The 19261-nt window shown below is 44.0% G+C and overlaps 1 protein-coding gene across 1 annotated transcript in view; it reads right to left on the reverse strand.

Annotated features, from left to right (window-relative positions):
- Positions 1-16324, reverse strand: part of LOC121288544 (heparan sulfate glucosamine 3-O-sulfotransferase 2-like) — a 279064-nt gene extending 262740 nt beyond the window's left edge. The window contains exon 1 of the mRNA XM_041207127.1: positions 16247-16324. The gene's annotated coding sequence lies outside the window, so the exon portion shown is untranslated. The remainder of the gene's footprint in view (positions 1-16246) is intronic.
- Between the last annotated feature and the right edge of the window lie 2937 nt (positions 16325-19261).

A 19261-nucleotide genomic window follows, 5' to 3' on the forward strand; every position in this document is an offset into this window, starting at 1 on the left:
CTGTAACACTCCCTGTATAAAACACCCTCTCTGTAACACTCCCTGTATAAAACACTCTCACTGTAACCGTCGCTGTATAAAACACCCTCACTGTAATACACTCGATATATAACACTCTTACTGGAACACTCCCCCATTAAAACACTGTCAATGTAACACTCCTTGTATAAAACACTCTCACTGTAACACTCCTTGTATAAAACACTCTCACTGTAACACTCCCTGTATAAAACACCCTCACTGTAACACTCCTCGTATAAAACATTCTCACTGTAACACTCCCTGTATAAAACACCCTCACTGTAACACTCTTTGTATAAAACACTCACTGTAACACCGTCGGTACAAAACGCCTTCACTGTAACACATCCTGTATAAAACACACTCTCTGTAACACTGCCTGTATCAAACACCCTCATTGTAAAACTCCCTGGATAAAAAACCCTCACTGTAACACCTTCTGTAAAAAACGCCTTTACTGTAACGCTCCCTGTATAAAACACACTGTCTGTAACACTCCCTGTATAAAACACTCTCACTGTAACACTCCCTGTATAAAACAGCCTCACTGTAACAATGCCTGTATAAAACACTCTCATTGTAACTGTCCTTGTATAAAATACTCTCACTGTAACACTCCCTGTGTAAATCACCCTCACGGTAACATTCCCTGTATAAAACACTCTCACTGTAACACTCCCTGTATAAAACACTCTCACTGTAACAGTCCCTGTATAAAACATCCTCATTGTAAAACTCCCTGGATAAAACAGCCTCACTGTAACACCCTCTGTACAAAACGCCTTTACTGTAACACTCCCTGTATAAAACAAACTCTCTGTAACACTCCCTGTATGAAACACCCTCATTGTAACAATCCCTGTATAAAACACTCTCAGTGTAACACTCTTTGTATAACACATCCTCACTGTAACATTCCCTGCATAAAACACACTCTGTAACAATCCCTGTATAAAATACCCTCACGGAAACACTCTCTGTATAAAACAGTCTCACTGCAACACTCCCTGTATAAACCACTCTCACTGTAACACTCCCTTTATAAATCACCCTCATTATAATACTTGCTGTATAAAATACCCTCACTGTAACACTCCCTGCATAAAAAACTCTCACTGTAACACTCCCTGCATAAAAAACTCTCACTGTAACACTCCCTGTATAACACACGCTCACTGTAACACTACTTGTATAAAACACCCTCACTGTAACACTCCATGTATAAAACACTCTCAATGTAACATTCCCTGTATAAAACACATTCTCTGTAACAATCCCCGTATAAAACACTCTCAGTATAACACTATTTGTATAAAAAACCCTCACGGTAACATCCCCTGTATAAAACACTCTCACTGTAACACTCCCTGTATAAAACACTCGCACTGTAACAGTCCCTGTATAAAACAATCTTACTGTAATACTCCCTGTATAAAACACCCTCACTGTAACACTCCCTGTATAAAATACCCTCTCTGTAACACTCCCTGTATAAAACATCCTCACTGTAGCACTCCCTGTATTAAACACTCTCACTGTAACACTCCCTGTATAAATCACCCTCACTGTAACACTCTCTGTATAAAACACCGTCACTGTAACACTCCCTGTATAAAACACCCTCTCTGTAACAGTCCCTGTATATAACACTGTCACTGTAACACTCGCTGTATAAAATACCCTCACTGTAGCACTCCCTGTATAAAACACTCTCACTGTAATACACACGGAATATAACACTCTTACTGGAACACTCCCCATATAAAACACTCTCAATGTAACACTCCCAGTATAAAACACCATCACTTTAACACTCCCTGTATAAAACACTCTCACTGTAACACTCCCCGTATAAAAAGCCCTCACTGTACCACTCCCTGTATAAAACACACTCACTGTAACATTCCCTGTAGAAAACATCGTCACTGTAACAGTCCTGTATAAAACACCCTTACTGTAACACTCCTTGTATAAAACACCCTCACTGTAAAACTCCCCGTATAAGACACTCTCATTGTAACACTCCCTGTATAAAAAACCCTCGCAGTAACACTCTCTGTATAAACCACTCTCACTGCAAAACTCCCTGTATAAAACACCCTCATTGTGACACTCCCTGTATAAAACACCTTCACTGTAACACTCATTGTATAAAACACTCTCACTGTAACACTCCCGGTATAAAACACCCTCATTGTAACACTCCCCGTATAAAACACTCTCATTGTAACACTCCCCGTATAAAACACCCACATTGTGACACTCCCTGTATAAAACACCTTCACTGTAACACTCATTGTATAAAACACTCTCACTGTAACACTCCCGGTATAAAACACCCTCATTGTAACACTCCCCGTATAAAACACTCTCATTGTAACACTCCCCGTATAAACAACCACATTGTGACACTCCCTGTATAAAACACCCTCACTGTAACACTCCTTTTATAAAACACTCTCAGTGTAACACTCCCGGTATAAAACACCCTCATTGTAACACTCCCCGTATAAAAAACTCTCATTGTAACACTCACCATAAAGAACACACGCATTGTAACACTCCCCATATAAAACAGCCTCATTGTAACACTGCCTGTGTAAAGCACCCTCACTGTAAAACTCCCTGAATAAAACACCCTCACTGTTACACTCTCTGTATAAACCACTCTACTGAAACACTCCCTGTATAAAACACCCTCAATGTAACACTCCTTATATAAAACACTCTCATTGTAACACTCCTTCTATAAACCACTCTCACTGTAACACTCCCTGTATAAAACACCCTCAATGTAACACTCCTTATATAAAACACTCTCACTGCAACACTCCTCGTATAAAACACACTCACTGTAACACTCCCTGTATAAAACACACTCTCTGTAACAATCCATGTATAAAACACCCTCATCGTAACACTCCCCGTATAAAACACCCTCATTGTAACACTCCCTGTTTAAAACACCCTCACTCTAACATCCTGTGTATAAAACACCCTCACTGTAACACCCTCTGTACAAAACGCCTTTACTGTAACACTCCCTGTATAAAACAGACTCTCTATAACACCCCATGTATAAAAAACACTCACTGTATCACTCACTGTATAAAACACATTCTCTGTAACAATCCCTGTATAAAACACTCTCAGTGTAACGCTCTGTGCATAAAACACCCCCACTGTAACATTCTCTGTATGAAACACCCTCACTGTAACACTCCCTCTATAAAACACCCTCACTGTAACAGTCCCTGTATAAAACATTCTTACTGTAATACTCACTGTAAAAAACACTCTCAGTGTAACACTCTTTGTATAAAATACCCTCACGGTAACAGTCCCTGTACAAACCACTCTCACTGTAACACTCCCTGTATAAAACACCCTCATTGTAACAATGCCTGTATAAAACACTCTCAGTGTAACACTCTTTGTATAAAACACCCTCACTGTAACATCCCTGCATAAAACACACTCTGTGTAACAATCCCGGTATAAAACACCCTCACGGTAACACTCCTCGTATAAGACATTCTCACTGTAACAATTCCTGTATAAAACACCCTCACTGTAAGACTCGCTGTTTTAAACACCCTCACTGTAACACTCCCTGTATAAAGCACTCTCACTGTAACACTCCCTCTATAAAACACCCTCATTGTAACACTCCCCATATAAAACACCTTCATTGTAACACACCGTGTATAAAACTCCCTCACTGTAACACTCCCTGAATAACACACCCTCACTGTAACACTCCATGTATGAAACACCCTCACTGTAACACTCTGCATAAAACACTCTCACGGTAACACTCCATGTATAACACAAGCTCACTGTAACACTTCATGTATAAAACACCCGCACTGTAACACTCCATGTATAAAACACTCTCACTGTAACACTCCCTGCATAACACAAGCTCACTGTAACACTCCATGTATAAAACACTGTCACTGTAGCACTCCGTGTATAAAACACCCTCATTGTAACAATCCCTGTATAAAACACTCTCAGTGTAACACTCTTTGTATGAAGCACCCTCACTGTAACACTCCCTGCATAAAACACACTCTGTAACAATCCCTGTATAAAATACCCTCACGGTAACAGTCTCTGTATAAAACACTCTCACTGTAACACTCCGTGTATAAAACACCCTCATTGTAACAATCCCTGTATAAAACACTCTCAGTGTATCGCTCTTTGTATAAAACAACCTCACTGTAACACTCCCTGCATAAAACACACTCTGTAACAATCCCTGTATAAAATACCCTCACGGTAACACTCCCTGTATAAAACACCCTCACCTTAAGACTCCCTGTGTAAAACACCCTCGCTGTAACGCTCCCTGTATAAAACACCCTCACTGTAACACTCCCTGTATAAACCACTCTCACTGTAACACTCCCTTTGTAAAACACCCTCATTGTAATACTCGCTGTATAAAACAGTCACATGTAACAATCCCTGTATAAAACATCCTCACTGTAACACTCGCTGTATTAAACATCCTCACTGTAACACTCCCTGTATAAAACATCCTCACTGTAACACTCCTTGCATAAAACACACTCTCTGTAACAATTCCTGTATAAAATACTCTCACGGTAACAATCCCTGTATAAAACACTGTCACTGTAACACTCCCTGTATAAAACACCCTCACTGTAAGACTCCCTGTATAAAACACCCTCACCGTAACACTCCCTGTATAAAACACCCTCATTGTAACACTCCCTGTATAAAACACCCTCACTGCAACACTCCCTGTACAAAACACTCTCAATTTAATATACACGGTTTACAAGACTCTCAGTGTAACACTCCCTGCATAAAACACGCTCACTGTAACACTCGCTGTATTAAACACCCTCACTGTAACACTCCCTGTATAAAACACCCTCACTGTAACACTCCCTGTATAAAACACCCTCATTGTAACAACGCCTGTATAAAACACTATCAGTGTAACACTCTTTGTATAAAACACCCTCACTGTAACATTCCCTGCATAAAACACACTCTGTGTAACAATCACTGTATAAAATCCCCTCACTGTAACACTCCTTGTATAAGACATTCTCACTGTAACACTTCCTGTGTAAAACACCCTCACTGTAACACTCCCTGTATAAAACACCCTCACTGTAACACTCCCTGTATAAAGCACTCTCACTGTAACACTCCCTCTATAAAACACCCTCATTGTAACACTCCCCATATAAAACACCTTCATTGTAACACTCCGTGTATAAAACTCCCTCATTGTAACACTCCATGTATAATACACCCTCGCTGTAACACTCCATGTATAAAACACCCTCACTGTAACACTCCCTGCATAAAACACTCTCACTGTAACACTCCCTGCATGACACAAGCTCACTGTAACACACCATGTATAAAACAGTCTCACTGTAACATTCCGTGTATAAAACAGCCTCATTGTAACAATCCCTGTATAAAACACTCTCAGTGTAACACTCTTTGTGTAAAAAACCCTCACTGTAACACTCCCTGCATAAAACACACTCTGTAACAATCCCTGTATAAAATACCCTCACGGTAACACTCCCTGTATAAAACACCCTCACCTTAAGACTCCCTGTGTAAAACACCCTCACTGTAACACTACCTGTATAAAACACCCTCACTGTAACACTCCCTGTATAAACCACTTTCACTGTAACACTCCCTTTATAAAACACCCTCATTGTAATACTCGCTGTATAAAACACTCTCACTGTAACACTCCCTGTATAAAACACCCTGACTGTAACACTCCCTACATAAAACACACTCTCTGTAACAATTCCTGTATAAAATACTCTCAAGGTAACAATCCCTGTATAAAATACTGTCACTGTAATACTCCCTGTATAAAACACGCTCACTGTAAGACTCACTGTATAAAACACCCTCACTGTAACAGTCCCTGTATAAAACACCCTCATTGTAACACTCCCTGTCTAAAACACCCTCATTATAACACTCCCTGTGTAAAACACCCTCACTGTAACACTCCCTGTATAAAACACCCTCATTATAACACTCCCTGTGTAAATCACCCTCACTGTATCAATTCCTGTATAAAACACCCTCACTGCAACACTCCCTGTACAAAACACTCTCAATTTAATATACACGGTTTACAAGACTCTCAGTGTAACACTCCCTGCATAAAACACCCTCACTGTAACACTCCCTGTATATAACACCCTCACTGTAACACTCGCTGTATTAAACATCCTCACTGTAACACTCCCTGTATAAAACACCCTCACTGTAACACTTCCTGTATAAAACACCCTCACTGCAACACTCCCTGTACAAAACACTCTCAATTTAATATACACGGTTTACAAGACTCTCAGTGTAACACTCCTTGCATAAAACACTCTCACTGTTACACTTGCTGTATAAAACAGCCTCACTGTAACACTCCCTGTATAAAACACCCTCACTGTAACACTCCCTTTATTAAGCACCCTCCCTGTTACACTCCCTGTGTAAAACACACTCTCTGTAACACTCCTTGTATAAAACACTCTCACTGTAACTCTCCCTGCATAATACACACTCTCTGTAACAATCCCTGTGTAAAATACTCTCACTGTAACACTCATTGTATAAAACACCCTTGGTGTAACATTCCGTGTATTAAACACTCTCACTGTAACCCTCCTTGTCTACAACACTCTCACTGTACCAGTCCCTTTATAAAACACCCTCACTGTAACACTATCTGTATAAATCACCCTCACTGTAACACTCCCTGTATAAAATACCCTCCCTGTATAAAATACCCTCTCTGTAACACTCCCTGTATAAAACACTGTCACTGTAACACTATCTGTATAAAACACCCTCACTGTAATACACTCGGTATATTACACTCTTACTGGAACACTCCCCCTATAAAACACTCTCAATGTAACACTCCCTGTATAAAATACCCTATCTGTAACACTCCCTGTATAAAACACTCTCACTGTAACACTCCCTGTATAAAACACCCTCACTTTAACACTCCCTGCATAAAACACTCTCACTGTAACACTCCCTGTATAAAACACCCCCACTGTAGCATTCCCTGTATAAAACGCTCTCACTGTAATACACATGGTATATAACACTCTTACTGGCACACTCCCCGTATAAAACACTCTCACTGTAACACTCCCTGTATAAAACACCCTCACTGTAACACTCCCTGTATAAAACACCCTCACTTTAACACTCCCTGCATAAAACACTCGCACTGTAACACTGGGCAGAATTTTATGCCTCACGGGCGGGTGCACGCTGGACCCGATCAGTTGTAAAATTGCACCAGAAGATGTGAGATGAGTATCCTTACTTCACCCCGCCATCGCATAATCTTCAGGGCAGCGGGTGCGCGCAGGTGTCGGAGCCACGCCCGCCATCAATTAACCGTCCGCTTAAGGCCATCAAAACCCCTATTGATCCCTATTTTACATTGCCATGCGATTATGCGTTCATCGCATGGGCAAAACGGGCAGGCGGGCAGCCCATATTTTGCAAAACCTCATCCAAGAGCGGGATAAAGTGTCAGCAGCATTGCCAGTGTGAGCAGTGAGGGGTTTATGAGATAGTTTGCTGCTGGTTGCTTATTTGAACTTGACAGCTTCATCTCAGTTCTGAGCTACAGTCTTAGCATTTCTAGCCTTCAGGACTCATTGTGTCTCCAAAGCCCGCAGAGGATTTTGACTATGTGGACCCTTCCAGGTATCAGACAGCCTTCAGTTACCCTGGTAATGGGGACTGTTGTCTCTGCTGGAGGCACCTCCTCTGAGGAGGAAGAGAGGGGCAGAAGGGAGAGGCGGCCGGGTGTCCCAATGCTGCTTCTAGGAGAGGAACCTGTGGGAGGAGAGGCGCAGGTACAAGAGGTGCAGGGCCAGCAGGAAATCCAAGGTGGGAGGGGCTGCAGAAGACACCACTATTCTGCTGCCAGAGTTTTCAGGCAACGATGCAACTACTTCAATAAGTCCGAGGCACAATACTGAAGGAGGCTCCTCCTCTCCAGAGAACTGTGACCTCCATTTGTCATATGGTTGGGCCTGAGATCACATACAACTGTGTGGGTGGAAACCCCATGCCAGTGGCTCTGGAGGTCACAGTGGCCCTCAACCTCTCTGCCTCTGGCTCTTTCCAGAGGTCAGTGGGGGATCTTTGTGGAGTCTCCCAATCAGCTGTCCACAGTTATGTCAAGCTGGTGACAGAAGCTCTGTTCAGACAGGTAATGAACAGGTGTTATAAAGAGTGTTACAGTGAGGGTGTGTTATAGAGAGTGTCACAATGTGATGTGTTATACAGCGAGTGTTACAGTGAGGGTGTGTTAGTCAGAGCGGAGAGCGGTGAAGTCTGGAAGCAAGTGAGGCCCATAGACTCCTCTGTTGAAGGGTCATGAGGACTCGAAAAGTCAACTCTTTTCTTCTCCGTTGATGCTGCCAGACCTGCTGAGTTTTTCCAGGTAATTCTGTTTTTGTTTTGGATTTCCAGCATCCGCAGTTTTTTGTTTTTATCCCATAGTTTCCTTGTCAGGACTGACTTCTGACTTGTGGCTCTTGCTCCAGCTTCTAGCATGTTTGGCCTGGAGCAGGTGGATTTCAATCCCTCCCCTGTCTTCAGGTTTAGGTTAAAATGGAAGAATTGGCTTCAATGATGTTGTTAGAGCTCCATCTGTATTTAAAGTACGTCAACAGGCTCCTCTTTATCCACAGTGCATGTTACTCCTTCAAAGAACTCCAATAAATTGGTTAAACATGATTTTCCTTTCACAAAACCATGCTGACTTTTCCCAATTACCTTGAGTTTTTCTAAGTGCCCAGCTATAACTTCGTTAATGATCAATTCTAACACCTTCCCCATGACAGAGGTCAAGATAACTTTTTGAATAGAAGGGTTATTTTTGCTACTTTCCAGTCTGATGGAATCATTCTAGAATCTAGGGAATTTTGGTCAATTAACACCAACGCATCTATGGCCTCATTAACCACCTCTTTTGTGACCCTAGGATGAAGTCCATTGGGACCCGGAGGCTGATCATCCTGCAGCTCCATCAGTTTGCTCAGTATCACTTCCCTAGTGATGTAATTTCACCAAGTTCCCCTCTCCCCTCCACTTCCTGATTTACAGCTATGACTGAAATGTTTTTTGTATCTTCTATAGTGAAGACAGAAGCAAAATATTTGTTCATTTCATCCACCATTTCCTTATTATCTACTATTAGCTCCCCATTGTCACTCTCTTGATGACCAACATACACCTTACCTCCTCTTTTTCTTTTTAAATACCTGTAGAAACTCTCGCTTTCTGTTTTTACATTTCTAGCTAGCTTCCTCATACTCTAATTTCTTATTCCTGATTAACCTTTTAATCATTCTCTGCCATTTTTTATATTCTGACCAATCATCTAACCTGCCACTCATCTTTGCACAGTTATAAGCTTTTTCCTTAAGCTTCCTTATGCTTTCCTTAACTTCTTTAGTTAACCACGGATAGTGAGTTCTCCCTTTAGAATTCTTTTTTATAGTAGGAATATACTTATTCTGAGTATTCTGAAATATCCCCTTAAATGTCTGACACTGTTTCTCTATTGATCTATCTCCTAGCCTAGTATCTCAGTTCCCTTCAGCTAGCTCAGCTTGCATGCCCTTATTTAAGTTCAAAATACTAGTCTTGGGGCCAGTCTTGTCCCTTTCAAGGCCAAAGTTTCAGCAGATTAGTTTTGAATTTATTCCCCTTTTAGTGTAGTCTGTGTTCTCTTCACTTTCTGGATAAAGGGTGGAATCGTCCCAGATTTGCACAAAGTGCAGTAGCGGCAGGGAATAACGCTGTTTTACCCACTGGCTGCAATGGCGGCTTCTCACACTGTATCGTCCCAAACCCACCACATTAATTATACCTTCCTGGGAATCACACCATTTCGATGGCGGGCAAGTTCTCCTTTGCCTGCCACGTCATCGCCTTGCCGCTTCATCATGCCGTGTGCCACATTTAAAGTGCAGCTCCATGCATACCTCTCAGTGCTCCCAGCCCAGGACCACTGGACAGAAGACAGGATGGCTCCAAAAGGCAAAAAACCTGCAACCTCCCTGGTTTAGTGACACGTCCCTCGAGTGCTTTTTGGGTGCCATGGAGGCCCGCCATGATGTCCCCTACTCCCTGATGGGTGGTAGCATCACTAATCCAGCATGGGAGGCAGTGGAAGTGGAGATCCAATGCCCTGCAAAAGAGGACAGCCACCCAGTGTCCTAACAGGATGAATGCTTTCATCCGTTCTGTCAGGGTAAGTCACTCTTATCACTCTCAACTCACACAATCACAGGCCCATCACACAGGGATCTCCCACCTCAAGGGACAACACTACTAACCCTCACACACCTTCACATCTTCCTCAGGCTTATATCCTCTCAAGCTCATGTCTTCAGCCCATCCATGGCTCTGCTTACCATACAATCATTCCATGCAGTGTCATGTGTCCTGCTCACACTCTCTCTAACTATTTTCATGCAGGAGAAGCCTGCTCACAACAGCAGGGAGAGGTCCCAGACCAAGGGTGGAGTGGCGCACATTAGGCCCCTCACTCACTTTGAGGAGTGTGCCATCATGCTGACTGGTGAGGACATGGACAATGCCTGCAATGACAGTGAGGTCGGCGGTGAACACCCCCATGAAGATCCTGCACCATATCATCCCTCCCTCAATGTAACTGTGGGTTCTCTCTCTACTGCTTTTGACTCTGCTGACATGAACTATTACCTCTACTTAGGTTCACAGGGAGCTCTGCCTAGTGACCGACACCCTCAACTACCCAGTCCCTCAGCTCCATCCACATCCTCACTTCCAGCCAAGAGGACGCCTCCTCCATTGAAGAGGTGGAAATAAACAGCTTGAAAGAGCCATCACAGTGCTTATCCACACCCTCCACCAGCGCTGAGACACACATCTCAGTGGGACCTAGATCGAGAGTAGGCTTGGGTTCACACTCTGGAGGTCAGACAGATGTCCGCAGCAGGAGGAGGCAGGTGCGGCCAAGCTGCCCGGCACTTGGAGAACTGCTGGGGAAGAGGTATCTGTGAGGTCCGGGTCAGATGACGAACCTCTGGATTTGGCCTTCCAACTCATCCTAGAGAGTCAGCAGAAAGCGGGGGAATATCATGCACAGCTGTTGGAAGCCCTCAACATAGTGAACCGCAAGTCGGTGGAGTACGTCCACCTGCTCTCTGATGAAGTGGTGCCCACATGTGCATATATGGAGGTGTCCATTGGAAGGATGGTGCACACCATTGAGACGCTGCTCCAGTAGAACACGGAGATGTGTGTAGACCTGCACTCCATCGCGGGAGCCATGGGTGAGTTCCTTTAATGGCAATATGAGAGGGAAACTAGGCACCTCAACGTCCCTCCACGTGCTTTGTCCCCCTCAAAGAATCAGGCCGGGGCGTCTGGGCACTGAAGGGAGGAGGCGTTGCAGCTGGACACCCCTGGGTCATCCAGTCAGGAATCTGAGAAGCTTCCTTTCCCTCTGAGCCCCCTTTGCCTGTGAGCTCCTCAATCTCGTCCTCTGTCACTGCAGAGGGAGCAGCCGGCCAACGAGTTATTCTAGAGACAGAAGCGTGTGCATGGCAGGGCCTTTTGGAGCCTTGTGCAAGCATTCTCCCACACATGTGGACCCTTCCCATATCACAATAATCTCAATGTCCTAAGCATTTTCAATGCTGCCTGCTGGGGCATCTGAGTTGTCCATCTGAGCTGACCCGCATTTCTACCCACCCACTGATCACACTCCCATGCAGCACCTGATCTCACCATCATGGCTCTCATTTCACTTTTGATTTAGAGAGCATGGTGGTGATGCAGTATTTCATTTGCTCCCCCACCCTTTTCCCTACCCCAGTCACCCATTTACTTTCCCGCATCACTGTTGACCCCTCTGGCATCACCTTCCACCTCCCCAATGTGACCTACCAGCTACAGCCCTTTTCTGTCGGGAATATCCAGGTGAACATGTATGTTCCCTTCCTTCCTGAAAATCCCACCCCCATCCACATTAACCTCCCCAACCTCCTCCTTCCCACCCCCAGGGTCTGTGTCTGCCTCTGATTTCTCACCAAACACGCTTGCCACCCCTTCCACCGATACCATCAAACCCTCGCCCTCCCACCCTCCTGCCTCACTCTGCCCTCGGTCATTTTCACCATTCTCTCGTACCGTTTCCACCCTCAGTTCATTCCCCAGGAGGCAGTCATAGACTCATCAGAGCCCTCCCTTGCATGTTCACCTGGACATTCCCCCCTCCGAACCCCTTCCCCCTCGGAACCCCTTCCCTTTCCCCTTCCTTTTCTCCTTCCCCACTCCTTCAGACATCCTTACTTCTTCCTCCAGCCTTACTGTCTCCTCTATTCTTACTCCCTCTCGTCTCCACACTCTTTCCTCCCCTGGACTCGCTCCCCTCTCTGCACTCCTTCCCCCCTCCAAACTCCTTCCCTTACAACCTCCACCCCCCCTTACACATACCTCCTCAGATGCTGTCATCTCCCCATTACTCCCTCCTCCCCTGTAGTCCCTCCCTCCCAACCTTCTTCCCTGTCACCTTCGTCCCTACCTTCCAACCTCACCCTCCAATACCTTCGTTCTCCGCCTCCCAACTTCAACCCTCGACATCTCTTCCCCTCCCAGTCAATCCTAGGCCTTCCTCTCCCACCCCTGCGTACATCTTCCTCTCCCAAACACAGCTGGACTTTCCTCTTCACCCCCTCGACCATCATCCTTGTGAGCAGACCCTCAACTGTGATTTTGCAACTTCCATGAGCTGATTCGCAGCAGAGCCATTCCATGAGAATTCACCCAGCATGCAATGGGTGTTCCTTCAAGGTCCTATTGCTGTCGGGCTCCAGCACCTTCTGGCTCCTCAGATGTCCGCAATGTAAGCAAGGCCCTGGTGGGTAAGTCCCAACTCCTGCATGTCATACTTGTCAAGCTGTGTTCTGCATGTGTGTGTTTTCCCGCCGATGTGGGCGGACGATCCAGCGGGGGTGGGGGGATGATTCTGGCAGGCTGGCCTTATAATGATGTACAGATGTATTACAATGAGGTTCCTGACGTGTGATGGTGGGAAACATGGCCCGCCATAAATGGGCGGAGCAGCCAATTGCAAACTGGTTTCACAATGTTGTGAAACTGATTTCTGGCCTTCTTGCCATATTGTCTGCTCATGCCACTGAGCAGACCCGATGCCAGCGAGCATGAAAAATTCTGCCCAAAATGTAAAAGCCTGTCATATTTAGCATTATCTCATCCCTTTAGAATCCTATCTCCTTGAACCTTCTCTTTCCCAGTGGAAACATGCCAATTCTACATAATCATTCCCCAGTACTCTGGTGATATATCCCAGTACTATTCAAGAATTGATTGATAAAGGAACATGTAACCAGACTCAACAACCTGATGCCTGCTGATTGATCTGAACTCACCACCACCACCCAATATGCATTACTGCTAGGACTTTTACCCATCAAAATATATTTAGCAAATTTAGACGCACCCCATATGATTTGCCTCCCTGTTTATTTCCTTGATATGTGTTGAGGTTTGCACAATTGGCCCTCACGTTTCACCGATTTTGTCAGCCATGGTCAGGGGCTCCACCTCAAAATCAGAGAGTAATGGGTTTAATTACCAATCCAGAGACATGAGCACACAATTTAAACTTAACACTGCAGCACTGAGGGAATGCTGCATTGTTGGAGATGCCATCTTTTAGGTGAGAAGTTAAACCAAAGCCCTGTCTGCCCTCTCAGATGGATGCAAAAGATCCCATGTATTAATGGGAGAAGAGTAGGGAGATGCTCCTCAGTGTCCTGGCCAATTTTTAGTTGTCAACCAACATCATTGAAACAGACTATCTGGTTATTATCTCATTGCTGTTTGTGATACAATGCTGTGCTCAAGTTGGTTACCAAGTTTCAAACTTTACAAAAATAATTAAATTTCGAAAGTGCTTCAGTGGCTGTGAAGGTCTTTGGGACATTCTGAGGTTGTAAAATGTGATCTCTAAATGCAAATCTTTCTTTCGATCATATATTGAACTATTTCATTTTCATTAAACTGCATCTGCCTTCAATCTGTCCACTGGCTTAGTTAATAGTGTTTTGCAATTTTTGGACCAGTTTCCTCTGCTTCCAAGCTCAGTACCATCTGGAAACTTGGACATTGTCCCCACAGCACTTGTCACTAAAAGAATGTTGATCCCAACCATCACCTACTTCCCAACCCGTTTCCTATCCAAGTCACCAAGCTCTCAAGTTCCGTGCACCTCAGCTGGCAGTAGTCTCTTGAGTGAAACCTAACCAAATGCCTTCAGAAAATCAACTCACCTCCACTGGTCCTCCTCTTTTCATGTGCGATACTGACCCAGTTAAAGAACTCTGTTCGATTAGTTAGAAACAAGTTATCTTTTGCAAAACCATATTAACTCTCCCTAATTGAAGTATAAATCAAATCACCAAGTGCTAATTATTCTGCCCCCGATGAAACATTTCAGCAATTTGGACACCATTAAACTCACTGGCCTGCAGTTCATCTCTTCCTTCTTCTCTGAATGAAATCCTATCTTCCAATCTTTTCGTGTCACCCTCACAATCTAGGGAGCTATGGAAAATTAAAATTAATTCAAAATGAGATTTTGAAGACTTAAATGGGCACAGTCATGATCTTCATTCGTGCAATGATCTGATAATGCCACTTGTGGGATTGTGAATGGTGGAAACAGAATATTCTGCTCTTACTAACCTTGATTTTCACATAATCAGGCCTGCTGAACTGGGTCTTCCAATGTTACGGCCAGGTTAGGCTGTAACTGACTCCTCTCCTTGTCCCACTCCTGGGTTGGTTATTACAGAAATGAAAACAGAATTTGAAGAATGGTCATATTGGACTCGAAACGTTAACTCTGTTCCTCTATCCTCAGATGCTGCCAGACCTGTTGAGTTTTTCCAGTAGTTTCTGTATTCATTTCAAATCTCCAGCATTCATAGTATTTTGCTTTTATTTTATTGGTTATAACAGAGATTGAATTTTGAAAAGAGATGTGATATTGCTAATTCAATATGTACTTAACTGTATAGCTCGGTGTAAGAAATACGCCAGCCAAGCTCCTTAAGTTAACAAGTGAAGAATTAGTTTTATCACTAAAACTCGCTCAGGTAAAGATGTAGAAATTCTTCACAAAAGGTTTAAAATGTACAAATTTGTCCAACTACCCGCTAATGTAAAAACAACGCCCCCAAGCACACATAAAAAGAAATAAAACTCTGCAGAGTATCAGATCTTAAAACTTGGCCAAGTAAAAATTAAAGTCAGCAATAAAAAAATTATTCACTGATTGTCCAAATGCTTGTTTACAGCTGAGTTTACAGTTGGGTTTCTCACTAGAGCAATCGGTCTGCAGTCAATTAGTTGATTCTGTTTTTTCTCAGAGACAGTGATGTTGGTTTGGAATCCTCATTTAAAAACTCTTGGTTTGCAGCAATGAGGTCTTCTGTTCACAAACAGCTCAGCTTTGATGAGAGAGGTTTCAGAGAAAAAGGGAGGGAAGGGTAATGCTGTTGCCCCTGTGGCAGTCTCTCTGACTGTTAGTTCAAATTCAGTATATTTTACACCCAAGAGTGGGGTCATGTGACTACTCTCTGGTTTCAATCTAGGTTTATCTTAACCACTGTCTCTGAGAGCTCCAGAGAATCTGTGTCTCCATAAAGCAGCTTGTGTCCTTCGCAATTGCAACATAGCAGTTGTTGTAAGCAGGGTCATTTGCTTAGCAAAATTCTTTGCAAAAAGTTTGAAATATTATATATGTATATCCAGCCGATGACATTATAAGCTAGTATCAATCCAGCCAAAGACATCATAATTTATATTCTATATAACACATCTTCATAACACTAACCTTGGCCTTAACTGATTTACAAAGCTTAATTCTCACATCATGGTTTTGTCTATTCTTCTGCATAACTCACTTTGTAAAGTGCCAGAGGATGTTTTATTGCATTATAGGTGGACTGTTTATTTGTGCCACCACACTAGGGGCAGCACTACCTGCACATGTGCAGTTCCAGCGTCAGTGTCAGAGTGTCAGCTGGCAGCATTAAAATAAAACAAGTTAGAGACAGACTAACAATAAAGTTCACGTTACCCATTTTTAAGTCTGTGTAGTCCTTAACCAATTGTAAGTTCTTGTACTTCATCCACCTATCATGTAGCAACTGTTCCCTCTGTAAAACAAGCTTCTGATGATTCAGTAAATGATGCAGATATATAATCAGGACATTTCAGTAAATGAGATTCTCAACTACCAATGCGCAACACAAATATATGTTATTGTTGTTGTAGCTGAGCCCACTAGAAGTCATCTAAATAATTAGTAACAACTCAAGTAACATGCGGAAGGGGTTAGTGTGCAGTCTATCCCAGTAACTTATACTGGTATTTGCTACTAGCCCTGAACTTCTCCTTCCTCCTCCTCCCCCTCCCCTCACACATTCTTGCCTTTCTCTTCTCTTCTCCTACCTTCCTATTTCTCTTCTCCCTTGCTCCCCTTCCACATCCTCCCTGCTCCCTTTGCCCCTCCTCCTAGCCATGCCCATCACTTCTCCACACCTTCTTATTACTCTCCACTTGCCTGGTTGAGTGCAGTTCCAACAACATTCAAGAAGCTTGACACCATCCAGGACAAAGCAGCCAGCTTGATTGGCACCCCATCCACCACTTTTAACATCTACTCCCTCCATCACCGACACACAGTGACAGCTGTGTGTGCCACCCATAAGATGCACTGCAGCAGCCACCAAGGCTCCTTCAACGGCACCCTCCAAACCCATGCTCTATCATCTAGAAGGACAAGGACAGCAGGACACCACCACCTGCAAGTTCTCCTTCAAGCCACTCACCATCCTGACTTGGAACTATATCGTCCTTCGCTCTTCCTTCACTGTTGCTCGGTCAAAATCCTGGAACTCCTTCCCTACCAGCACTAACAATGTACCTGCACCACATGGACTGCAGTAGTTCAAGGTGGTGGCTCACCACCACCTTCTCAAGGGCAATTAGGGATGGGTAATAAAAATGCTGGCCTAGCCAGCGACGCCCATCCCATGAAAGAATAAAAAAATCCTCCCCCTCTCCTCATTTAAATCCACCTGAGAGGGAAAGCAGGGCCTCAGCTGAACATGGACAATGGAAAGATGGCACCACCTCCCTCTGCACTGCACTGGGAGTGTCAGCCTGGAATTGATCTGCTTTTCAAACAATCACACATATGGGCAGTGAACTAATTAAAGTCTGGATTAAAAATTGAGCATTAAATTTTACTGGAAAATGTTGACAAAGCAAATTTACTCAGCCTATCGCTGTGTTTGAGGGAGCAGGGTTTTAAACAGGCTCTCAAGGTGAGACCATCCAAACACATTTGTTGCCATCAGTGGCAGACACTGAGTGAAGGCACATTCCTTAAGAAGCAATCAGAGATTGAGTCATCCTGGGCCAGCAGAGATCTGAGGAAAAGCCACCAGCCCCCAATATTGGAGAACAAAGATAATGAATGACGAAGTGCCTGAAGCAGGAGAGATACTTTCATTCCAAATCCTTTCACAGAGAATCTTGGAGGCGGAAGGATCCTTGCAGATCTGGATGTTATATTTCCTGAAAATGCATTATCCTTTGACCCCTGTCCCTCCTCCATACTATTCCCTCCAACAATACACTGGCTCAGACTGCAAGGCATTTGGAGGATATTAAGCCAGAATTAGACTTCCAGCTGCTTCTCAGTAATTCTTCAGTGACTCTTCCTGTGAATTATTAACCTTATCGTAATCTGCATTCAGGTAACCTGACACATGTTGGACTGTTGCAGATTAACTTGGAACATGCATCTTATTGCCGATCCCATCTCTTATATATATATATAGGAGTAAAGATGCTGCATCTGGGTTCTGGTTCATACTGGGTGCAAGTTGTCAGTGAGTTAATTAAGTGAAGCTCCAATGTTTCAATAATGCTCCTTACAACTGTCTTTTGAAAGCGCAACTCTCAATGTGTAATCATTGGGCAACTGTCTGTTCACATAGAAATTGGAATATAAAGGGCAATCCTACACTTCAAGGGACATGGCTCTGGACTCGGGATGCAACGTTAGCTCCCACTGAGCCCTGACACTTGAACGTGCACAGTCCATGACTTTACCATATGTAACATTCAGGACAGTAGAGCAGGAATGGGGGAAAAAAGCTTAGGACAACAATATAGCAAATCATGATCAGCAATAACATTTGCATTTATATAGCGCCTTTTAACATAGGAAAATATAATCAGGCAAAAATCGATACCAAGCCACAGAAAGAGAAATTATATGGGGATGGGGTGATGAATAACATCTTAGTCGAACTGGTAAGTTTCCAGGAGAGAGAGGTTTAAAGAAGTCAACTTAAAAAAAAAATCATTCTCAGAACGTGGGTGAGAAGGCCAAAAATTGGTTTCACAACGTCATGAAACCAGGTTGCGGTTGTCCGCTCTGCCCGCTGACAGTGGGCTGCGTTTCCTGCCATTGGACGTTGGGAACCTCATTGTAACATATCTGCATATCATTATAAGGCCAGCCCGCCGGAATCATTCCCCACCATCCCCCACTGGATTGTCCGCCCACATCGGGGGGCACAAAGGCTGCCCTGTGGTTGAGGTGACTTGGGGGTGGGCGAAGGGCTGCCCTGCAGTTGAAGGTAGCGCATAAGCACGTGTGCGTTGGGGGGCTTTGGGGGTGGGTGGGTGGGGAGTAGCCATGCATTAGGGAAACCTTTATATTCCTCTGCAGCTGAGACAGTTCAGTCACAGCCACATTGATATGATTGGAGTCAAGCTTCTAGCTTACCTGCCCACTCAAGCAACACAGAGGCATCAAAGTGCCACCAAGTGCTCCAGAGCTTTTCACCCCTTGGGCACAGACTGCAAATTAATGAGCATTTTAGTGGACTGCAGAACAGTTGGACGATTGGGTACATTGTACAACCTCCTCGCTAAAGCTGGCCATGGAGCAGTCACTGGTGGAGGCTCTCACAGCCCCTTGCAGTGTCATTATCCCGGTCTGGACCAGTCTCCCCCATGGTTCAAGCTAACAGTGCAACCTTGTAGCGCAGATTAGGAGAATGCCTGTGCCTGT

The sequence above is a fragment of the Carcharodon carcharias genome, chromosome 15 (genome assembly GCF_017639515.1).
Source record: "Carcharodon carcharias isolate sCarCar2 chromosome 15, sCarCar2.pri, whole genome shotgun sequence".
NCBI lineage: Eukaryota > Metazoa > Chordata > Chondrichthyes > Lamniformes > Lamnidae > Carcharodon > Carcharodon carcharias.